Below are 24,726 nucleotides of genomic sequence, written 5' to 3' on the forward strand. Positions count from 1 at the left end.
AAGTAGATCATTACATCAGCGATAGTTTTAGGACTTGGGTGCCACCTCCTCAGTGTTAATATAAAATGCCAACTAATTAATTATCAATTTATTTTTTTAAATAAATCATTATTCCAGGAAGAGATCAGTCTGACTACTCCATGTGGGGTTAAAGTATGTACCACCCTGTCATTATTTAATCATTTTTCATTATATATTATTTATTTAAATCGATGAGTATGTTTTTCTTCCTGACTGGAGTCTGGCCATTCCTCCCTGGAAGTTAATCGTGGGGCATTATTTAATTATCTACGTACTACTTCCTTGAAAATCACTGGAGTATGGTTCTACCTTATGAAAGTTAAGTATGCAGGACTATCCAATTATAAACACCATCATAATGATGGTGTCATCGGTCCTTTGGCTGCTGTGCGATTGACACAGCAGGAGATCAGTACCAGAAGCAGTGCCCAGAGAATGAGGGACACTGCGTTACCCAGTGATTAGTGATCACATAATCGTAGATTTTTGAAATCGAATGATTACACGACTTAAAAACAAAAAAACTGTATTGTTTCACATCATCAGTTTCTCAGAGCTTGCAACAGAACTGACCCATGAAGGACACAGTCACCACCGATTTTAAAATTGGAATAACTGAATAATCTCTTGATCAGGGAATCTCATCTAATGAACACTGTTGGGCTGATAACAGGACACACCACCAACAATAAATAACTCTAAGTAACCATATTAGAAAGCAGGGTACAGGACTTAATAGAGAACTATCAATTGAGGAATCCAAAGTGACTGAAAGAAACATAAGACAGTGCTCAAAATCCTTAGTCATCAGCCAAATTTAAATCTGAACAACACCAAGAAACCATGGGATCAAGCTCCTGTAAAGGGAAGAGAATGAAGAGGAGTTTATTTTATTTTCAATAAAGAGAAAAGGATTATGGTAGAGGCGATTAATTGTATTGTTTCCATTCAAGAAATTAGAAAATTGAAGCATAGAAAACAGGTTTAAAACCCTCATCAACGGATTTGAATGGCATAATGATGCTTTTGTTTTCATGCTTATGTCACTATAAGCATTTTTTTTTTTTAGTTTGAGAGACTGGTAAATATATAGAAATCAAAAGAAAGACCCTGCTTTGTTTTTGTGAGAAAATCAGTTAGGATGTAAGGTTAGTTCATCGGTGGGTATCGGTGGGACACTAGAATGTGACAGAATGTTGGATCATAAATGTTGCCTGGCAACCCTGCTTGCATTCTGGTCTCATGGGCCAAGGACCAGAGAGCAGCTTCAAGAAAATGTTATCATGGGACATTACAGTCTCCTAAGATAACTGTCTCCTAAAACTTTTCATGACAGCATTTGATTCGCTTACCAAGTCATGGCCAAATCTCTGGAAGTTTGCCTACAGCTTTTACTGGTCACCAAATTCAAGATTACCTAATTATCAGAGAACATAGTCTGTGGAGAAACATTTCAAAGGCTTCTCTTTATGGATGCTCTCTCCCCTAAGAAGCAAAACTATGAAACAATAGATAACAGACTCACAATTATTCATCAAAAGATGAGTTTTCCCTTGTTATCTTCCTTCAGGAAGGTGATGATCCATTTGTCAGCGTAGACTTAGAGATTATTGGATTGCAATCCATCTCTTTTGAGGCAGCCGTCCAACCTTCTAAAAACCCTGCATACACGATGACATTTAAGCTTTGAAACATTTTACTACTCAACTCTGTAATTAAATAAGGGATGAACCTGGGAGTTTCACACAATCATGTGGGAGTCAAGTGAGAGTCAATTGTGTCGAGGATGTCAGAACTCTTCATCCTCTGATTATGTTGTTATTTGAATATTAAAATAGACATTAGGTAATCCATGATCAGTGGATTGTGGTTCCACGATGTGGGAGGCAATTATTACAGACCACCTAAATATCAATTATGTAGTTAAAAATCTTTAAATTAATCATGACAGCATCATTCATGGGTCTATTTTGGAGCCTCCTAAGGGAAGTAGATCATGTTACATGAACTCATTATTTGATTATTTAATAATATAAAACAATGATTATATTACCCATGAGACCTGGAATTTGGTGCCACAGATCATCTAATTACATGATTAACGTATTTAAATGGACAATTCGTGTTAATACCCAAGATAATGTAAATATGTGTATAGTTCTGTAAACTAAAAATCCTCCATTCCATGAAGAGACCTGTGAAGCACCCTCTTGTGGAGTTAATGTGCAATATCATCACATTTTAAGATTCATTGTTTCACCTGATGATGATGACATCCTTCATGAATGGAGTCTGGCCATGCTTCCCTCCCAGTTAAAAGCTACATCACCTCTTTCTTGTGACAGGTAGCTATTACCGACTTATTTACTTAATTCTTTAAATTATTTAAACGACAGACAATGCCATCACCGATTATGATCAGGGTGCAAATGTCTGTCAGGGACAAGGTTAGGAAAGTTGTAGACCCTGGCCAGAGCATTTTCTGAATGATCTATGCATCTCGCAGATTACTTGGGATGCTGGAAGATTGCGTCCAGAAGATTGCATGGTGCCCTCCGAGAAGTACAAGAACTTCACCAAGGCCGGCATGGTGGTCTGGGTGTTGACTACCTGCTGTTCCTCCCCATCTTCACATAGGTTGTGATCTACCATGAGAAGAAGGAGTGGCACTAGGAGGTCGGCAACATCACCGAGACCTGGCAAATGGATGACGACCCAGAACACGGAACTACATCTCTCTCTCAGATATGCTGGTTATGCCCCTGATGCAGCCATCTTTTCAGCTGATACCAACCTTTTGGCTACTACTGCTTCGCCAGGAATGGGCTCATTAGCTCAGGTCCTGCCGCATCACAACAGAGATTCAGGCCCTGGTGATGATGTCAGGCCAAGAGAATTCATCAGGCAAGACAGTATGATTATCTGAGGATGACATTATGGAATTTTAGAAATCCATGATGACAGCATCATTTTTCTTATCTGGCAAGTCTGTCCATGAATTGATGATACGAAAACGGTCAATGACTTAAATATGTAAATATGTAATTTTTAAATTGTTTCATTATATGATCTGTGAACCCTGAAGTTTGGTGCCACCTTGTGTGACTCAAGTGTGACAGACGATCTACCTATCTGATTATTTCATTATTCAAATCTCTTTTTATACTCTAGGAAGTATGTTGTCTTGATCCACCTCGTTGGTGTTAAAGTGTCTGTTGTGATTTTATTTATTTATTTATTTATTTAAATCAATGTTGATAGCATTTCGTTATCTCTCTAGGGGTGAATCATGAGAAATTATCTCTTTATTCCTTCATTTTATTGTTCAAATCTATGATTAAGAACTAAACGACTATTCAGTATTGAGTAATCTTTTAGGCTCCACGTATAAAAACACCATACACTTGTTTAATCTTTATTCATTTAATTATGAAAATCTGTCATTATGTATTCAGTGGTCACTGGTATTTTGAGCCTCCTTATGGGAGTCCATCGTGCCATGCCATCACATCATCTAATACTACACTTACTTATTTAACTGTTAAACTAGGAAATTAAGTAATAATTCATCACTTAATTAACATATTTAAAATACAGGTAATGTTATGGACCATAAGTCCCTTTGGAGTCAGATTTTTGGAGTTGATGATGTAATATCATCTCATTACTTCATGATTTAGCTATGTAAATAGATCATTACATCAGCGATAGTTTTAGGACTTTGGTGCCAGCTCGTTGTTAATATAAAATGCCAACTAATTAAGTATCAATTTAATTTTTTAAATAAATCATTATTCCAGGAAGAGATCAGTCTGACTACTCCATGAGGGATTTAAGTATGCACCACCCTGTCATTATTTAATCATTTTTCATTATATATTAATTATTTAAATCGATGAGGATTTTGTTCTTCGTTACTGGAGTCTGCCATTCCTCCCTGGGAGTTAATCGTGAGGCATTATTTAATTATCTAAGTAGTACTTCCTTGACAATCACTGGAGTTTGGTTCCACCTTATGAAAGTTAAGAATGCAGGATTATTCAATTATAAATTTATTTGATTGCATAAGTAATGATGATGTCATCGTCCTTTAGCTGCTGTGTGATTGACACAGCAGGACATCGGTACCAAAAGCAGTGCCCAGAGAATGAGGAACACTGTGTTACCCAGTGATTACTGATTACGTAATCATAGATTTTTAACAGTCTCATGATTACACGATTTAAAAAAAAAAAAACTGTATTGTTTCGCATCATCAGTTTCTGAGAGATTGCAACAAAACTGACCCATGAAGTACACAGTCACCTCCGATTTTGAAAATGGAATAACTGAATAATCTCCTGATCAGGGAATCTCATCTGATGAACTCTGTTGGGCTGATAACATGACACACCACCAACAATAAATAACTCTAAGTAAGTAATGATTTCCAAACAAGTAAAAGACTTACATAATAAGAACTTTGTGGCTCTCAAGAAAGAAATTAAAGATACCAGAAAATGGAAAGATCTCCCATGCTCTTGGATAGGTAGGATAAACATAATAAAAATGGCAATCTTCCCAAAAGCAATCTACCGATTCAACCCCATTACAATCCCACCACATTTCTTCACCGACCTTGAAAGGACATTAATCAACTTTATATGGAAAAACAGAAGACCCAGGATAGCCAAAACCACCCTATACAATAAAAGAACTTCAGGAGGCATCACCATTCCTGACTTTAAGCTCTACTACAGAGCTATTGTTCTGAAAACAGTCTGGTATTTGCATAAAAACAGACAAGAAGAGCAATGGAATCCTGATATTAATTGAAATTCCTGATATTAATCCACACACCTATGAACACCTGATTTTTGACAAAACAGCTAAAATTATACAATGGGGCATGGACAGCATCTTCAGAAAATGGTGCTGGCACAATAGGATGAGGTGGTGTAGAAGACCGAAGATAGACCCATGTCTGTCTCCATGCACAAAACTCAAGTCCAAATGGATCAAAGACCTCAACATCAATCCAGCCACATTGAACCTCTTAGACGAGAAAGTAGAAGGTACACTTGAACAAATTGGTATATGAGACTGCTTCCTGAACTTAACTCCAGGGGCACAGACACTGAGAGAAACAATTAATAAATGTGATTTCTTCAAACTTAGAAGCTTCTGTAAGGCAAAGGAGAAAGTGGACAAGACCAAACAGCAGCCCACAGACTGGGAAAAGATTTTCACCAAGCCTATATTTGACAAAGGGCTGATCTCCAAAACATACAAAGAACACAAGAAACTAGTCTACAAAACACCAAATAAACCCATTTAAAAATGGCGTATAAAACTGAAGAAACAATTCTCAATAGAGGAAATCAAAAAGGCCAAAAGACACTTAAGAAAATGCTCCACATTCTTAGCTATCAGGAAAATGCAAATCAAAAAACTTTAAGATACCATCTTACTCCTGCCAGAATGGCTAAAATGAGAAACACCAATGATGATTCATTTTGGAGAGGATATGGAGAAAGGGGAACACTCCTCCAGTGCTGTTGGGAGTGCAAACTCATACAGCCATTTTGGAGATCAGTATGGCCATTCCTCAGGAAAATGGGAATTAGTTTACCACAGTACCTGGCAATCCCCCTCTTAGGCATATACCCAAAGGATTCACATCCATACAACAAAGACATCTGTTCAACTATGTTCATAGCAGCACTATTTTTAATAGCAAGAACCTGGAAGCAACTTAGGTGCCCCTCAATTGAAGAATATGTAATGAAGATGTGGCACTTCTAAACAATGGACTACTACTCTGCAGAAAAAAATAATGGTATCTTGAAATTCTCAGGCAAGTGGATGGCACTTGAAAAAACCACCCTGAATGAGGAAACTCAGTCACAAAAAGAGGAAAATAGTATGTACTCACTCATATATGGATTTTAGACCTAGATCAAAGGATCATCAGCCTATAATTCACACCACCAGAGGACCTAGGATACAAGGTAGATTCTAAGAGATTCATATAAACTCCCTCACAGAAATGGGAAAGGACAAGTCCCCCAGAGCACAGGGGAAGTAGGGGGGGACAGTGAATGGAGAGAGAAGTAGGAGAATATGAGTGGGAGGAAAGGAAAACATTTGTGACTAGGAAAATTGAGCCCTGGTAGGAAAAGAAGACAGGAGAGAGAGAGAGACAGGCAGACAGACAGACTGCCAGACAGACAGAAAGAGAGAGAGAGTAAGAGAGAGAGAGAGAGAGAGAGAGAGAGAGAGAGAGAGAGAGAGAGAACATAAAAGAGGGAGCCAATATTGTTTGGAGATAAAATTGAACACAAGGTAAGGTCTAGAGCGCTTCAAGACTGCTCCCAACTAACAATTTGAGCTTCCGTGGAAAGGCTATCATAAATGCGTTCCCGGAGTGTGAGATCAACAACTAACTTCTCCATGGAGCCCTCAACTAATGCCTGTTGAAAACAGGATCAAACACCCATACATAAACACTGAGTCTAACTAGAACCCAGATGCAGATGGAGAGGACAAGAAGTTCCAGCAGAAACACATACAGACAGCTTACCTGAACAAGCAGGAGCTAATGGCCACTAGACTGATAGCTGGGAAGCCAGCATGGGACTGACTCAGGCCCCCCTGAATATGGGTCTCAGCCAGAAGGACTGAGCAGTCTAAGAGACCTCAGACAGTGGAGCCAGGATGTATCCCTTGTGCACAAAGGACTTTGCGAACATATCCCCCATGGAGGGATAACTGCCTTAACCTAGAGATAGGAGAGAAGCGCTAGTACCTACTTCACATGACCTGTCATATCTATATGACCCCAACTGGATGGCATTCCCCTACATGTGGAATTGGGGTGGGGGATGGGAGGGTGGTTAGAGTGCATGTGAGAGGGCAGAGAGGGTAAAAGGGAGGGAAGGAGGGAGGGAGGGATGGAGGGAGGGAGGGAGGGAAGGAGAGGGAACTGGGGTAAAATACTAAATTAAATTAAAAAAAATGCTTTGACTCCAAAATTAAATTTGAAGGACAAGTTATTGGGGAAAAGGATTTCTATTTTTGTTTCCACAGAAAATGAAAAGATGTGGATTCCTTCCAGAGTAATGTGGCTTGATCACGCCAGACCGCCTGAAACAGAGTATAAGGTGATCCTACATTCAAAACAGCTGGACAAATCAGCCTTACAGACTACAGCCAGGATTTCTGCATCTTCCTTGAATCCCCTATGACAGCGCCCCTTACCAGCAGGAAGTAGTTTGGAAAGAACGACGCCCAAATTCCCAAGTATTGTGTATAAATGTTTGTTTTCATTTAATTGGACTTTGATATATAAAATAAAATAATAAAAAAAAACAATAGCATTTTTAAATTTCAGGGAAATACAACTAAACTGGCTATCCTGAGTGTGATAATTACCTAATTTACACATGCTTCAAAGGATTATATTACTTATATATCATTTACTATTAACATGTATCAGTAAGCATAAACAAATGGATTAAAGGATGAAAAATAAAATACAACAAGCATAAAAAAATTCCAGATCATGCTGTAACACAAAATCCATATATATATATATATATATATATATATATATATATGAAAAATAATGCCATTTAGAGCATACACAAAATTAACTCCAAATGTGAATACTCCCTTAGCCTAGAGACAAGGAGGAGGGCTTGGGCCAAACCCAAATGTCTTGACAGGTTTTGATGAATCCTCCTAAAGAACTCAGCCTCCCAGACAAATGTATGTGGGATGGGATGAGGAAGTCACTGGGGGAGGGAGGGAGAGGGAACTGGGAATGATATGCAAAATAAGATCTTTCTATTCATTTCTTAACAACAGAACTTAAGTTATTTTGATGGCAAAAAAAAAATAAATGGTAATAACTCTGCATGTATCTGACCCCTAAATGTTAGATGTGAAGGACAAAGCTTCTGGAAGGCACTGAACAAACTGAACCTCTCCTTCTTTGGTAACTTGCCATCCCTGTGCACCAAAGCATAATGGAGCTGACTTCAAAGAATTTATTCACTTTGCTGCATAATCTAAATCCTTTCCAGAGATGCAGCCCACAAGGAAAAGTATTCCTGGGCCACACCCTGGTTAGGGAAGCTCCTAGGACCACAATAGACCTAACAGAACACTGAATTTGACAGCACATTCAAGCCAGGTGTCCTCCTGGAAGGCCTGCAAAACAGACATTCATGACACCCCATACCACCCTCTGAATCCACTCACTCACCATGCTGCAGCTTCTGTTCTCCTCCATTCCCCTGCAGCACTCACAGAGCAGCAATCAATCCTCTGGTGCCTGTTCTGATATAAAAGAAAGCCTGCAGCATGGCTCTAGGAAATCTCCTTCCAGACCTGACACTGGTGGGTTGGCTCAGTGTACCAGATTGGCTAGTGAGGCTTGATTGAAAAGAGCTCTTCCTCAAGGGTTAGAGTGTTCTTAAAGACCAAACCCTCCTTTGGCCCTGGCTTTTACTTTAGACCTAGACATTTCAGAGATCTGCACAAATAGGAACTTATTTGGTTTTTGGGGGTTTTTTTGACCGAATTTATTTACCTGTGTGGCTCCTGCCATCCTATTCCTTGCTTAGTAAACTGCGCTAGTGAATTCCTTATTAATTATTAATATTAATCTTGTTGCTGTTGTTTTCTAATAGTTTTTTTCATTAACTGTCTAATATTTATTGATACATTTATTTATTTATATTTATTTTTGAGACAGAGTTTCCCTTTGTGGCCCTACTGTCCTGGAACTTACTCTGTAGACCAGGCTGACCTCTAAATCAGAGAGATCGACTTGCATCTACTTCCTCAGTGCTGGAACCAAAGGCAAAAGACAACACTGCATAGTCACACATTAATTTCAATGTTACTTTCCCATGTCATCAGTACATGACCCAGCTCTGTTCCTGCAGAGGAGAATTTCAAACCCTCTTTCTCTCTCCATGCAATGTGCAGAGCTTGCAAAGACCATTACACAATTCAGACTGAAATTATTCTCTTCTTCAAACATAAACATATATAAACAAAAATCAAACTTGCTTTAAGAAAAGAATGTGGAGCTATGCAGTGGTTACCCATAGAGGACAGGCCATGGTGGAGTACACCTTTAATCCTAGCACTTGGGAGACATAATCAGGTGCATGTCTGTATTTTCATGGCCACCCCAGGCTATACCACATTGATCCAGTCTAAAACAGAAAGAGAGACAAGTGGTGGCTCATTCCTTTATCTCTGAAATTGGGAGGTAGATATGGATGGGAGGAGAAAGAAATATAAGGAGGAAGAAGACAAAAGCTCATTGTTTTCTGAGAGAAGACTCCTAGTATCAGAATTACCCACCACTTTGGTATGAGTACTTCAGTAGAAATAAGAGCTAGGGCTTGACTGCTCTGCTTCTCTGATCTTTCATCATTAGTCACATATCTGAATCCATGTTTTGATTATTAAGAAGAGCTGGAAGTAGCTTTACAATTTCCAGTGTAGTGTGTCAAATCTAAACTGTAGTGTACAAGACTAGAATTTATGCTAATAATATTGATAGTACTAATCTTTACCATTTTATCATGTTTATTGCCATATTTTGCATGTATGAGTTTGAGAGAAAATGCTTTGTATAAGTATACAGGTTATGGGATGTAGATAATGATGTGAAGTTGAGTGTACATATCTGAACTCTGGTCATCCCCAAAAGATGTGCTGAGTCTCTTGCCAAGATACACAACATGTTTTATCTGATGAACCAAAACTCTTCCACAGATTAACAATAAAACCAAAATAAATAAAGAATTATATAATGGTTTTCAGAACATGAAGTATCAGAAATTATGATCCTATACATGGTAAGTTTGTAACATGAAATGAATACAATCCAATGACAATGAACAACAATTAATAACAAAATGCATATTGCAAAGGCACAGTAACAATTTTTTTTGGAAATACTCAGAATGTTCAATGGAATTATGAAAGCACAGTACACAAACTAACATAATATGACTTTTATACTTACCACAAAGCAACAACAATCAAAATATGTATAATATGTGTAAAAGAATAAAAGAGATAGAGAGAATAACCCAAGAGCAAAGGTCAAAATATATCAACTAGTAACATAAACTACAAAAGAAACTTAGCCAAGAAAAGTGTGATCTTGACCAATGTTATCCAAATATCTATGAATCCATGTGTACAGAGATTAAATAAACACAGACTTCAACACTCCAATTAAATCAACTAAAAGTGACCCTTAGACACTTTTGACCATGTAGCTATGGATATCTATTCCAAAGACAGGATGTCCCTGTTCTAGAGCTCTCCGAGCAAAAGGAGCTGACCTTCTGCTATGGCTCTGTAGACCTTTATACCCCTTTATTGTTTCAGGTAAACCTAGCCACATTGATGCGCACTCCACAAACAACATGGGAGAATAATTTAAAATCAACTTCCTGCCAAGTGGTTTATGGCCCAAGGTGAAGATCCTGACCTAACTCCCTACTCAAAACCACACACACCTGAGATATCTCTGCAGGATAGAGACTCATTTTGTACACCAGAATTAAACGTCAGTTAACACAGTATTGTAACTCTTGGTAGCAGAGAATTAAAAACATTATAATCTTGTATTGCTGAGAGACATCCGCATCACCATTTTTTACTACTTTTTAAAATATTTATAAGGCAAACCTGTAAGTGGAATGGAATATTCAGAACTTCAAGAAATCAGACCTACAGTTATCCAGCATCAGCCCCCACTGCACACCAACAGCATTGCATGCATATGCACACTGGACAGTTATATAATAAGCAACACGCCCACCAATGCCAGGGCTGCAGAGTCTCCTCCAAACCAAGAAACACATGGAGAGGAAGGCTCAGAGGACAAGGGTAACTGCCCAGTTCACCACATAGACCAAAAGAACCCCAGTCTGTCTCACGGTCCATACAAATTTTGCATAAATGACATCTGAGCAGACCTGCTTTGAAAACCCTACACCCAGAATAGTGTAACCTGTGTTCTTCCTTACAACTCGATAGAGCATAAGGAAAAGAGAATCATGGATGGAAGGCTTCTCAGAGTCAAGCTTTGGCTGGGATCACCCAGTTGTACCTAAAATTTTGCAGCCCACTACCAGGGAATCAGAAATCAATGACTCAGATTGCATAGTCCTTGTAGCTCTGCACTACCAACCCAGGAGATAGCGGCCTAATCCAGAAAATTTGTGTTTTAGTATACATTCTTCTACTGTCCTGGAAGTCAAACTGCTCATTATTAAAATCACAGAGTACCTTGTGTGCACATTTTGTTGCACACTCATTGTTACTGGCCAGTAACCATTGACCTCATAGCTGGGAAATACTGCAGCCAAATGTATGACACCTTCTAATATTTACTGTGTTTAATGTGAAACTCCTGTTTAAGAAAAGAAAGCTGTGAATTAGAGAACACTGAGTTATCATGGCAGGGCTTGTGGGCAGAAAAGTGTATATGCATATGATGTAGATATTATCTGAAAAAAATATTTTGAAAAGCTGAAAATAGCTTCATGGCCATGTGCTCCAGAGAGTAGGGGTTTCATTTAGAGCACACCATGTATTCCTCAAACCTTTTCTCTCACACTGTACATCCAAACGAACAAAAAAAAAATAATAGTAATATTACATAGTCCACAAGAGTTCACCCAGACTGGTTTTGGCTAAATACTGTAATTATAGCAATTTGTATACATGATAAGGTCTCTCCTCTATCCAAAGTCTTGGTAGCCCTCATCTGTGGATTCCAAGAAACTGCCCTCCGAGACAATGACTGATTTTCTAGGAATGATTATCTAATTCCACATTGCTCACCTCACCTACTGTTGAAGAAGGAAATCTCAGCTTCCATCCTGCCTCTCCCTTTCTGCACTGTGACTCTACCAGTATCCAAGTGGGACATGAACTCAATCATGCACAATCCCTCTTCATTTATAAGACCCCACAATAATCAGAGATCTTGGGAGGTCACTCATTTTCTGGTCTATTTTCCTTCTCCCTGACCAGGCAAAGGCCCAACTAGAACACAGTGTAGGATTTTCTTCCCAGCACTGTACAGGAGAAGCAGGATTAGGAGTTCAAAACAATTCTCAATTACACAGCATAAGACAAGCCACAGTTAGAAGACACTTTGCTGTACACAGAAATCAATAATCAGCATTACTTGAGAAAAGGAATGAAATAAGTAAAATCTAGGAAACATAGGAGTGCAGCAAAATGGAGATAAAAGCAGTAATGTGTTTAAAGAAGACATTTAAAAAGATACCAATACCTGAGTGGTGGTGGTGGCAAATGAATTTAATGCTGGTGCTCAGGAGGCAGATGGGAGCTTATCTCTGTGAGTTCAAGACCAACCTGTTCCACAAGATATAGTTGTGGGACAGGCAGAAGAGCCAAAAAGAAATGGGGGTCTCTAAAAAACAATAAATAAAAAACAGGAAAACAATACAAAAAAATCACTGATACAAAAGTTGGTTTTTCAAGAAAATTAACAACGTAGAGAAACCTGTATCCAAACTAACCAAAAAGCATAAAGAGAACATGAAAAGTAACAAAATCAGAAACAAAAAGTAGTACATAACAATAGACACTGAGGAAATGCAGACAGTTTTAAGGTCATATTTTGAAAACCTATACTCCACAAGATTTGAAAATTCAAAGGATATGGTCAAATTTCTGGATAACTGTTACCAGAATTAAATCAAGAATAGACAAGCAACTTAAATTGACCTATAACAACTAACAAAGTAGGAGAAATAATGAAAAGACTTCCAACATAAAAATCCCAGAGCCAGAAGTCTTCTTCAGTGAAGAATTCTACCAAAAATTCATGGAAGAGCTATATTAATATTCCTGAAATTGTTCCACACAATAGAAAAGAAGGTTCATTACCAAACTCTTTTTATGAGGCTACATTCACCTTGATACCCATTCACACAAAGACATAAATAAGAGAGAAAATTACAGACCAATATCCCTCATGCACATTGATGCAAAAATACTCAAGAAAATATGGGAAAACTGAATCCAAGAATATGTCAGAGAAATCATCTACCATGATCAAGTAGGCTTCATCTCTGGCTTGCAGGGATTCTTTCACATATGAAAATATATCAAATATACCACTATATAAACAAACTGAAAATGAAAAGTCACATGATCATCTCCCTAGATGCAGAAAAGCCTTTTGACAAAATTCAACATACTTTCATGTTAAAGGTCTTGGGGAGATAAGGATAACAGGATTTTATGTTAACATAATAAAAGCAATATATAGTAAACCCATAGCAAATATCAAGCTGAATGTAGAGAAGCTTAAGGTGATTCCTCTAAAATCAGGAAAAAGACCAGGCTGCCCTATCTCTCCATATCTCTTCATTATTGTAATTGAAGGGCTAGCTAAAGAAATAAGAAAAGAAAAGGAGTTCAAGGAGATGCAAACTGGTAAGGAAGAATTCAAACTTTCTCTATTTTCAGATGATATGATAGTTTACATAAGCAACCAAAAAATTCTACCAGTATTCTCCTTCAGCTGAAAAATACATTCAGTAATGTATGAGGATACAACATTAAATAAAAAAAAAATCTGTAGCCATTACATATTCAGTCAACAAAGGGGTTGTTAAAGAAATCAGAGAAACATCACCCTTCACAATAGCCACAAACAACATAAAGTATCTTGGGGTAACACTTACCAAAGAAGTGAAAGACCTATATAATAAGAATTTTTTTCTTTAAAGAAAATACCAGAAAATGTAAAGACGTCCCAAGCTCATGGATAGGTAGAAAAAACATAGAAAAATGGCAATCTTACCAACAGCAATCTACATATTCAATGCAATCTCCATTAAAATCCCAGCTCAATCTTTCACTGGCCTTGAAAGGATAATAATCTACTTTATATTGAAAACCAAAAGAACCAGAATAGCCAAAACAACCTGTATAATAAAGGAATTTCATGAGAGATCATTATCCCTGACTTTAAGATCTACTACAGAGCTATAGTCCTGAAAACAGCCTGGTATTAGCATAAAAATAGACAAGTACCTCAATGAAATCAAATAGAAAATCCTGATATTAACCCACACACATACTAACAAAACAGCTAAAAGTATACAATGGGATGAGGAAAGCATCTTCAAAAAATGCTGAGTAAGGTTTTCTGCCTGCCGCTGGTCTTGTCCTGCAGCTGCGCCAGCACCAATTAATATACAGAGACTCTGTATTTGATTTAATGCTCTTGGCCAGGTATTAATTTCTTATCAACTAGCTCTGTCTTAAGTATTAGCCCATTTCTGTTGATCTATGTATTTTCACGTGGTCTCTTATTACCGGGGGAGAGGGTGGACATCTTGTCACCCCAGTCTCTCCATGTTGCTTCCTCCTTCCTCCTTCCTCTTTCCTCCTTATCTCCTAGTCCCACCTATCTAGATTTCCTATTGTCCAACAGTGCTTTATTCATTAACCAGTATGAGAAACATATTTTCAGAATGACATCTCCCATCAAAATGGTGCTGGTACAACTGGATGATGGACCAACTGCAGCCCACAAACTGGGATTTTCACCAATCCTATATCCAACAAGGGGATGATCTCCAAAATATACAAAGAACTCAAGAACTAGTCAACAAACACCAAATAACTCTATTAAAATGGGCTACAGAATAGATAAATCTCCATAGAGGAAATAAAAAATGATTTAAGACACTTAAGAAAGTATTCAACATCCTTAGCTGTCAAGGAAATGCCAACTAAAACAACTTTGAGATACCATCTTACTCCTGTCAGAATTGTTAAAATTAGAAACAGCAATGCCAACTTATGCTTGAGAGGATGTGCAGAAATGGGTACACTCCTCCACTTCACGTGGAACTGAAAACTTGTACAGCCATTTTGGAGACTAGAATGGCAGTTTCTCAGGATAATGGGAATCAGTCTACCACGAGACCCAGTAATCTCCCGCTTAAGTACATACCCAAATGATCCCAATCCATGCAACCAAGACTTGTGCTCACATATGTTCATAGAAATATTATTTATAATAGCAAGAACCTGGAAACAACTTACATGCCCCTCAACCGAAGTATAAATAAAGAAGATTTACCACATTTACAAAATGGAATACTACTCTGTGGGGGTGGTCAGAAACAATGGAATCCTGAAACTCACAAACAAGTGCATGGAACTTGAAGAAACCATTCTGAACGAGGTACCCCAATCACAGAAAGAGAAACATGGTATGTATTCACTCACATGTGGATTTTAGACATATTGCAAAGGTTCACCAGCCTACAAATCAAACTGCCAGAGAAACTAGGATAGAAGGAGGATTCTAACAGTTTTACATAAGGATACTCGCAGAAGCAGGAAGGGACAAGGTCCTCAGAGCATATGGGTGGGTATTGGCAGGTAGTGAGTGGAGAGGGAACTAGCACAAGGTAAATGGGAGTAGAGGGAAGATTGTGGGTCTAGGAACATTTGGTCAGGGGAGGAATAGACTTGAGAATAGAAGGGAAGAGAAGAGAGGAGAGGAGAGGAGAAAAGAGGAGAGAAAAGAGAGAAAGAGACTATAAAAGAGGGAGCCATTATAGGTTAGAAGAGGAAATAGAACCTAGAGAAATGTACAGATCCCTACAAGAATGAGCCCAACTAACAATTTGAGCAACAGTGTAAAGGCTATTATAAATTCCCTTCACTGGCAATGAGATCAATGACTAACTTATCCACCATCATGAAGCCCTCATCTAGTAGCTGATGGAAACAGAAGCATACATGCATAACTAAACACTGAGCCTAACTGGAATCCAGATGCAGAGAGGGAGGACAAGATCACACTGCACAAACACATAGATACAACTGACCTTAACAAGAAGGAGCTAATGGGCTCCAGACTTATAGTTAGGGAATCCATCATGGGACTGACACAGACCCCTGAACATGGGTCTCAGCTAAAAGGCCTGTGGAGTCTAACGGTTTTCAGAGAGTGGGACCAGGAAGTATCCCTCTTGCAAAAAAGGACATTGGGGGAAAATCCCCATGGAGGGATACTCCATTAACCTTGAGACAGGAGGGACATTTTAGTGTCTACTTAAAATGACTTGAAGGATTTAGATGACCCCTCCTGGAAGGCATCCACCTACGTGTATAGTGTTGGTTGGATGGGAGGAGAGAGTGGCTGGGGTCCCGGGAAGTTGGGAGGGGAAGAAGGAGGATTGGAGTAAGTTGGAGGGAACTGGTTTGATAAGTATAATAAAAAATTTTACAAATTAAAAACATTAAAAAGATACCAATGTAATTTTCAAAAAACAAAGTTAACATACTTTAATAATTTAAAATTTTTACCTCTATTGACTTTGAAATATCACACCTCCACAGAGAGAACATCACTTCCAGCACAAGTTCTAATAGGTCTTAATAATAAAAACTCACAGTAATCTAACAGGGAGAGGAAGGTGAAAACTGAAGGATCACAGATAAGAGCATCTGGCTACTAGAGTTGGTATCTCTACCTATTCTCAGACAAGCGATGTGTTCCTGTCCACACACTGCCTCCTCAGATTGACTGCTATCGCTTCGATCCCTCAGACTAACTTCTCAATCAAAATCATCTCACTGCATGCTCTTCTGTCTCCTCTACCTTATCTTCCTCTCTCTGTCCACCCATGTCACTCCTATCTCCAAATCCCTGCTGCTGGGATTAAAGGCCTGATTCCCATGTCCTGGGACCACCTTTGTGTGAGCTGTTTTTCTTTTAGACAGACTTAGGATGTGTCTAACTAGTGACATAGTGTGTGTGTAACTACTGAGTTAATGTGTGTGGATAACTAGTGACCTAGTGTTGGTAGCTAACTAGTGACTTAGGTGTGTAGTTGACTAAATACATAGAAATACATAGGTGAATGGTTAACTACTATCTCAGTGTGTGTGTCGCTGACTATTTTCTTGATGTTTGTGACTAGCTAGTAAATTAGATGTGTGGCTGACTAGTGACTTAGAATGGTTGGGTAAGTAGTGATCTATTGTGTGTAGCTAACTAGTGACATAGTAACTGTGGCTAACTAGTAACCTAGCTTTGTGGCTAACTAGTGACTTAGTCAATGTGGTTAATTACTGCTTAGGCATGTAGCTAAATAGTAACTTAGGTGTGTGATTAACTACTGTCTTAGTGTGTGTAGCTAAGTACTGCTTTATTTGTGTGATGGACTTGTGGCTTAGTTTTTGTGGCTAACTAGTGACTTATGTATGGGGCTGACTATTGATTTAGGTGTTTGTCTAACTAGTGACTTCATGTGTGTGGCTAAATAGTGAGTTAAGTATGTGGCTAACAAGTGGCATGGTGTGTGGGTACTAGTGTGCTACTATATGTGGCCAACTAGTGGGTTAGTTTGTGGCTAACTAGTGACTTACACTTAACTACATGTGTAGCTAAATAGTGACTCTGCTTAGTAATCTGATTGTTAGGAACTAGCAGCCATTTGACCCCCCAACCTGTTGATGGGCGGGACCCTCATGGCCATGTCATTGCTTCATCAGCTTTACCTGAAGGCTCAAGCTTTACCTGGCTGCCAGAGGACTCAGTTACACATGTGCAAGCCTCCCCTTTTAAAGCAAGTGCCCCACACCCCTCTCTATCTCTCTCCTGCTTTCAGTTGGCCACCAGCTACCCCCTCTTTCTCTCCCTTCTCTCAACAAACTCCACTTGGGTGCTGAGTCTCATGTTTGTGTTTCTTAGGCATTAGCTGCACAGCAAAAGAACAACATTGGTACTGAAACCCAGACAGGCTGTCCTTGAGGGTCACTGGCACCTGTTTGCTGGTGGGCGGCCAGCCAGAGACACTCTGGATCCTGTTTCTGATACCAGTAGTCTGCCTCCATTCACCCTTACCCCCTGTTCACTGGAAATACCACCCCACACAGGCTTCAATTAGGTAAGGTACCCTTTTAAATTTTAACCCATTTCCTTAAGGTCTGGTGCATTCCTCATGGGTGGATGACATACTGCCTGGGGTGGGATATCTGCTCTGCTCTGGGACTGCTGAGTCCTTCTGGCCTCTGTTGGCCCTGGCAACATTTTCGGGCTGTTGATCTTCGAATAACCCTCTGCCATTCTCTCTTATCATGTGGCCACACTCTTGGGCTGAAGGGTTCCAAGACTGCATGATCACTTTCCTCTCTACACATGGGGAATAAACTGACTAAGGAAATATCTCCCACCACTCCACTGGGATGCCTGATAGAAAATTAAAAACCCTTTCACTTAATGCCACTTGTTAAGGCACCCAGACTTATTTACCTTTGTACTGAAAAGTGGCCTAGATATCCCCCAGGAAATTCGAATTGGCCACGTAACGGTTCTCTAGATTCAGATATTTTACAGGAACTTTCAAATTACTGCCAGCGAACAGGTAGATGGAAGAAGTTTTTTCTTTCTCTCTGCTAAACAATCTCTTACCCTCAACTTGATTGTGTTCTCTTCCGGCCACACTAGAACTCTCCTGCCCGCTGCAGCTGCAGCCTGTCTCAGGGCAGTAGGCTGGGCTGAGGCAGCACCTACTAAAGACAAAATTGAATCTCAAAACTTTATGATTTCTGCCAGCTGTTGGGGATATGTTTATGGCAGCCGCCGTTTTGACAACATGGCCTAGCCTCACCCCCCCCCATGGTTCTTCCCTCTGCTACAACAGCCACCCAGGCACAGGGAGTCTAGCCAGCTTCTGCTGCCAACAGAACCTGTAATTCATTTATCTTTTGCTTTTATTCTTTTATTTGCTTTATTCTTTATTCTTTGTCTCTAATTTCTTTTTTCACTATGTCATACATAGCTTCACATTCTAGTCCTTCTCAATTTTACACAGTCCTGTTTAATATATCTGTACATTTACCTTTAACTTTATGTAAATGTATGCTAACTTCATACAACTTAAATTCTATTGTACTAAGTCTCAAATATTTCTAAATTGCTATGTGCCTTTGAATGGTGATAAACATTTAAGGTTATAAATGTCTATTTCAAGCTAACAAAATATTTATGCCACCCAGTCTTTCCTGTGAGCTGTATATTAAGGTTAAGCCTCTATTATCAGAGGGAGTTTTTCTCTACCTCTTTGTACTCTGTGGTCATAAGTGTAACTTACTAAGTAAAAACCAGTTACAGTCAGGCTGCAGGGCCCTGAGTAAAATATCCCTCCACAGCCTCACAGCTTGGATCCAGTTTTCAAAACAGATTATTTACAGGGATATTTTGTATACTAAGGTATGCTAAACAGTCAGACAGCCCTCAAATGCTCAGAGATCTAGAGAATATGACATTTAAAATGTCTCATTAAAAAGCTTTTTTTAACAGAGAGACAGGCCAGCTGCTGGCACCACCCATTTCCAAGATGACTGATGGACACTGAAAGAAGCTCCACCCATAAAAATTGGCAACGCTAGCCACTGAGCAATCCTGCCTTTCATTTCATCCCTCAGAAACTGTACACCTACATACTCTGGTCTGTGTTCAAACACATGACAGATTAAAACATGCTGGGAAATAACAAAATCACTCCCCTTACCACAGTCATGTACTTATTTCATAGTGGTGACTTCAGCACCTGGTTGCTTACCCTGAATCCTCCTGCAGTGTAAACAATTTTCCTTATTCTGCACTGAAGGCAGAAGCAATGCTACACTTGCAAATGCTTTTCCTGTGACTGCACTGGCTAGTTGGATACCTGACTCTAATGGAATATTTAAATCTCTTAGGTGTTATAGTAATTTAAGAAATTTGAAAGTATAGTACAGAAGAGAGCAAGGCCATTGTTTGGAGAGCAACAGACTGCAACAATGTCTCTAGTATCAACATAAGGGATTGTCTCATAAATATTCTTCTAACAGGATGCAAATGCATCTGTTGTAGCATTAATATGCCTTCCCAGGGACAAATCACTTCGCCCACAGAGGAGATCCATAAAGACAAATATTTCTAACATAACATGTATCTATCTCTGAAAAATACTCAGAGAGGAGCCAGCCTAGACATAGTTTGCTTTTCATGTATGCTATCCTTCTTAAATGTCTTTTGGTTCAAGCTCCATTGTACACAGTGAACAATTTCAGTAGAGACTGGAGACTGCATGTCTAGGTACTTAGGGAGATGGGAGTATTACACAGCAAATGTGTTCCCAGTACTGTTCCTAAAGGCCACCAGATATGTGAAAATGAAGGACCTGTTCCACATATAGGATCCTGAGGTGAAGGTGATGGGAAATGTGATAGATAGGAAATGTAGAAGGTAGAAAAGATTTTTTTAAAAAGCTGAGATAGGGAGATGTGTCCCATGAAAAGTTTCTTAAGGAGAATAAACTCTTGTATACTATTTCCACAGAGGAAATGGAAGGAAAGGGGACACTTATGTGAAGTCAGTAGAAACCCATTCAATGGGACAAACTCATGATAACACCACTAAAACAATGCAGTGCTAGGGGATACAGGATATCTCATGATCATTGCTGACTAACCCCACAGTGGCCTTGGGACTGAGAACCATAGCTCCATGTAGTTTATATCTACAGATCTGAAGCAACCTGTCCACAAAGGCTTTGTTCCATACAATTACCAGCTCTCCCATGCAAATACCTGGTTTTGGACGAAGTTCTGTGTTTTATTGTCAATACACCAGTCCCTTAGGAAAATCTTTCAAGGTCTAGGCCCCTGGTTGTTACTATCTCTTCTAAGAATGTTTCTCATCCCTGCATGAGGACCTAATTAAAAGCTTTGCTTTATCAGGCCACTCATACATCATTGGTTTACTTTTGAAAATCTGGTGTCCTATTGCCACAGTGGTAGAACTATGCTTTTCTGGAGAAGAAAACTGCAACTATATGATATAATACAATTTAAGGTTGTTTACGACACTGTAATATCTCTCTGAGCAGCTTATTATGGGTCAGGTCTATGATAAGGGTGAGGGACTAGATGCTGTTGCAAAACAGGAGTAGCTTCTGTGTAATGGTTTGGAGTCAAAGGTCTGGAAAGTCATGGAGAACAAATGTGTATCTAGGATTCAAAATTCTAACAGGACTGGTCAGCATACACATATCTTTGTGTGTTTTAGAGGCAGTACTACCACAGTTAAATTCTTCTTTATGAGATATAATATCTCAAAAGCATTTTTAAATCGTTAGTGTTACAAATTCTACTCTTGTAGATCACTGCTTAATAGTGAAGTGCTACCCTTTCATGAGATGCCTTTTACAGCCTGCAGAAAATTAACAATACATGGATCTTACACATAAAATTAAAATGCAAACAGCTGAACTTCTAAAAGGTACTTAACTAAAAGGCCTCTGGAAGTTTGTTGCCTTGATTTCAGTGGGTGCACCTGACGTATGTAGAAGTTGACTTAAAAAAAATGTTTCCATAGACACCTCCCTGCTCACAGTACTCAAAGCAGATACAGCCCACAGAATAGTTATTTGGTGGACTGCTTCTAGCTTCTAGGAATTTCAAGAACTCCATGAGAACTCAGGGGACAGGTTGTCTCCTTGCACCTTCCCACCCAGATCCAGGGAATATCCACCACACTGGATCCATCACCTCACTATCTCCCACTACCAATTTGAGGACTGCAGCCCCTCACTCACCATGCTGTGGTTTTCCAGTTTGCCCTTCCTAAAAGCACATCACACAAAAACACTGTCTGCATTTTCTCTTCAAATCCAGACCAGGAGGGCCCTGCACTTCTTTTGACTGGCAGGTCACAAAGGGGCCTGATTAGCTATTAAGGCCTGAGTGATAAAAGCACCTCCCAGGTGGTTGCAGAGGGCTTAAGGACAAATTGCAATGGTTACTGATTGCCTTCTAGCACTAAGACTTTTCTACATCAGCAGTGATGTGCATTTCTATAGCAATTGGCCTATAGCTGACCCAAGCTATCATTCTGTAGTACACGGGCATTTACCTTTCTTCCTCCTAGACACAGTGTTGTTAGCTAAACATACTTACTTAAATGGATTCAGTGATTCCTGGTGAAAAAGTTGGAAGGGAGCTCCAAATATTCGTTAACTACCACAAAGAGATTTAGGAATGCAAAATGTGTATTTGGTTAAACACTGAGTTTAGATGAACTAAATTTGCTTTTTATCTGTTTGTCACAGGAACTTCAGATAATCAGGAAAGAAAAGCAGGGGCCACATCTCAAAAAAAAAAAAAATGATCTTTCTCGTGGCAGAATGCCAGAGGATGGCTCCATGAATGTAGAATTTTATCCCTGAAATTCAGAGCAAACACTTGGCAAATGCTTCATAATGAGAAAGTAGTCTTCATGGAAAATTGAATATTTACAGAGGAATACATCTTCAGTAATGATATGAAAAAAAATAAAGCTAAACAAAAACCAACTGCAGCAACCAAGGTTCTCTGCATGAAAAGGAATGTAGGATGAATCTCTCCATATATGTAGAAAGTGGATTTATTATGATGTCTCACAAGCTGTGATATATTTAGTCCAACAATGGTTGCCTACCAATGGGAATCTGAAAAGTACAGCAGTTTTATTTATTTTTTTTTTTTTTTAGTTTATCAGGATGGATGTGTCAGCTGGTCATTATACATCAAAATTCCAAAAAAAAAAATGTAAGCTCTAATGGTAGTAAAGGAAGAAACTTGGTACCCAGAGCTAGGGTAAGTAGCCAAAGAGGGAAAGCTTCCTCCTTCAATACCATTTATACATGTAGGCTACCACCAGAAGGTTGATCTGATTTTTCCTTTATGTGACTTTGTTCTGTTTTGTTTTTTGTTTTCAAAACAGGATTTATCTGTGCAGGACTTAAACTCATTCTGTGGATTTGGCTGGCCTCAACCTAAGCAAAATCAGGCAGCCTCCTATGTCCTGGGATTAAACATTTGCACTGCCACCAAGCAGTTGAAGGTAGATCTCATCATCTGTTTACATACAAGGCTTCTGCATGGCTTTGGTAGTGCTGGAATACATTCTGCCAGACTGAAGTTTCTCAACTCCTAAAGGGGAATTCATTCCAACTTGTCATGAGTTCAAAGTGCTCCAATAACTCCTATTGTCCTTAAGACATTATCTTTCCTGCTACAGGACACCTGTGCCTTGATGATGAATGTCTCCTATCTAAATAGCAATGATTTGGGAGTAGAGAGTTTACCCACCCTGAAGGAATAAGTGCAGCAATGGGGTGCCTGAAGGCACATAGCATGTGCAATTATGGAGTGCCTTTACCATTAGTGGAAGCAATTTCTGTTTTCCCTTTATACATTTTAATAGATGCCCCCTTCCATTGCAACACCTTTGTTTGACTACTTAAGTTTGGTGTATGAATAAAATGGAGCTTTCAGTATTGACTGAATCTGCCTGCCTGACATCATATTATGTCTCTGTCTTCCTTTCATCGATGATAGCTTGTCTTCCACTTGTCCACACTCACTGACTGAGGAATGGACATGGGACTGGGTGCTGTTTCTGATTACAGTCCTACAAACTCCAGTCCACAACACTTTGTTCCACATGTGATGGAGAATTGAGTTTGATCTGCAACTTAAAAATGCTGGAACTCACTCAGGCAGCATGAGCAATGCCGTGGCATATGCCATTATTCCACAACATAGCTTATTGCGCTGTGGATATGAATATACGTAATTATTACTTCAAATTCCATGATTCTTCATGTCCTCACTATTTGCCCATGGGTGCTTCAACTTGAAGTACTGCCTTCAAAATGGACTATGCAAAGATACTATAAAATACCATGGCAAAGACATCTTTACCAGAAAAAGAAACAGAACAAATTCTGTTGTATGTGTGTGTCTGTAAATTGATTACCAGTTTTTAGAACATGACATTTGTGTGGAGATCATAAGTCAACTTTGTGGGGTCCACTTTTGGCCTACCACCACGGCAACTATAGACTCATAAAATTCTCATTTTCCAGGGAGTCACATTGTAGAAAAAGTCTTGAGTCTTTCAAATAAAAATGTCTCTATGAAAGAAGCATTGACTTCTTATATGACCACCTTATAGCAGAAACAGGAACCGAGTATAAGGGAGTGCTTTAGAGATTGGAAAAATTCCATATTTAGCTTTCTTATTTTGTTTTGCATATATTTGCATTCTAAGCCTATTATGACCCTTGATATAGATTATTTACTGTTTTCTTTTTTGTTTTCATAAGTGTTCAAACTGAATGTATATGCTTTAAAATTTCATTAATTTTACTTTTGTATTTTTTCTCTTCTTTTTAAGAATAGTATTACTGTGACATCGTTTCTTAAATAGAACTCACATTATAGATAAATCTGTCCTAGGACATGAGAGATATCTGTCCACCTTGAATGCAGAGTGCTGGATTTGTAGTTTGGCTTGTCAACAGAGAAGTTAGTTCATTAGCTTGGCTCACTTATGATGAATGACTGAGCCTGGTTGTTAGTGTAGACAGACAACAGGCTCTGGTACTAAACTCTAGTAACAGAAGATGGTGCCCATCAAATGCAGGTTTTCTCCCTCAAAGTCCATTGTATTCCAAATATGGGAAATATTATTTTCCCTTATCATTTACTCTTTTAAAACTCACCGAATGTCTTGGAGGGGTTCTGCCTATTACTAGTAATGGAGAGAGCCAGGTTCAAAGATGTAAGAGGTTTTCTATACAG

This window comes from Phodopus roborovskii, unplaced genomic scaffold (genome assembly GCF_943737965.1).
Source record: "Phodopus roborovskii unplaced genomic scaffold, PHOROB, whole genome shotgun sequence".
NCBI classification, from domain to species: domain Eukaryota; kingdom Metazoa; phylum Chordata; class Mammalia; order Rodentia; family Cricetidae; genus Phodopus; species Phodopus roborovskii.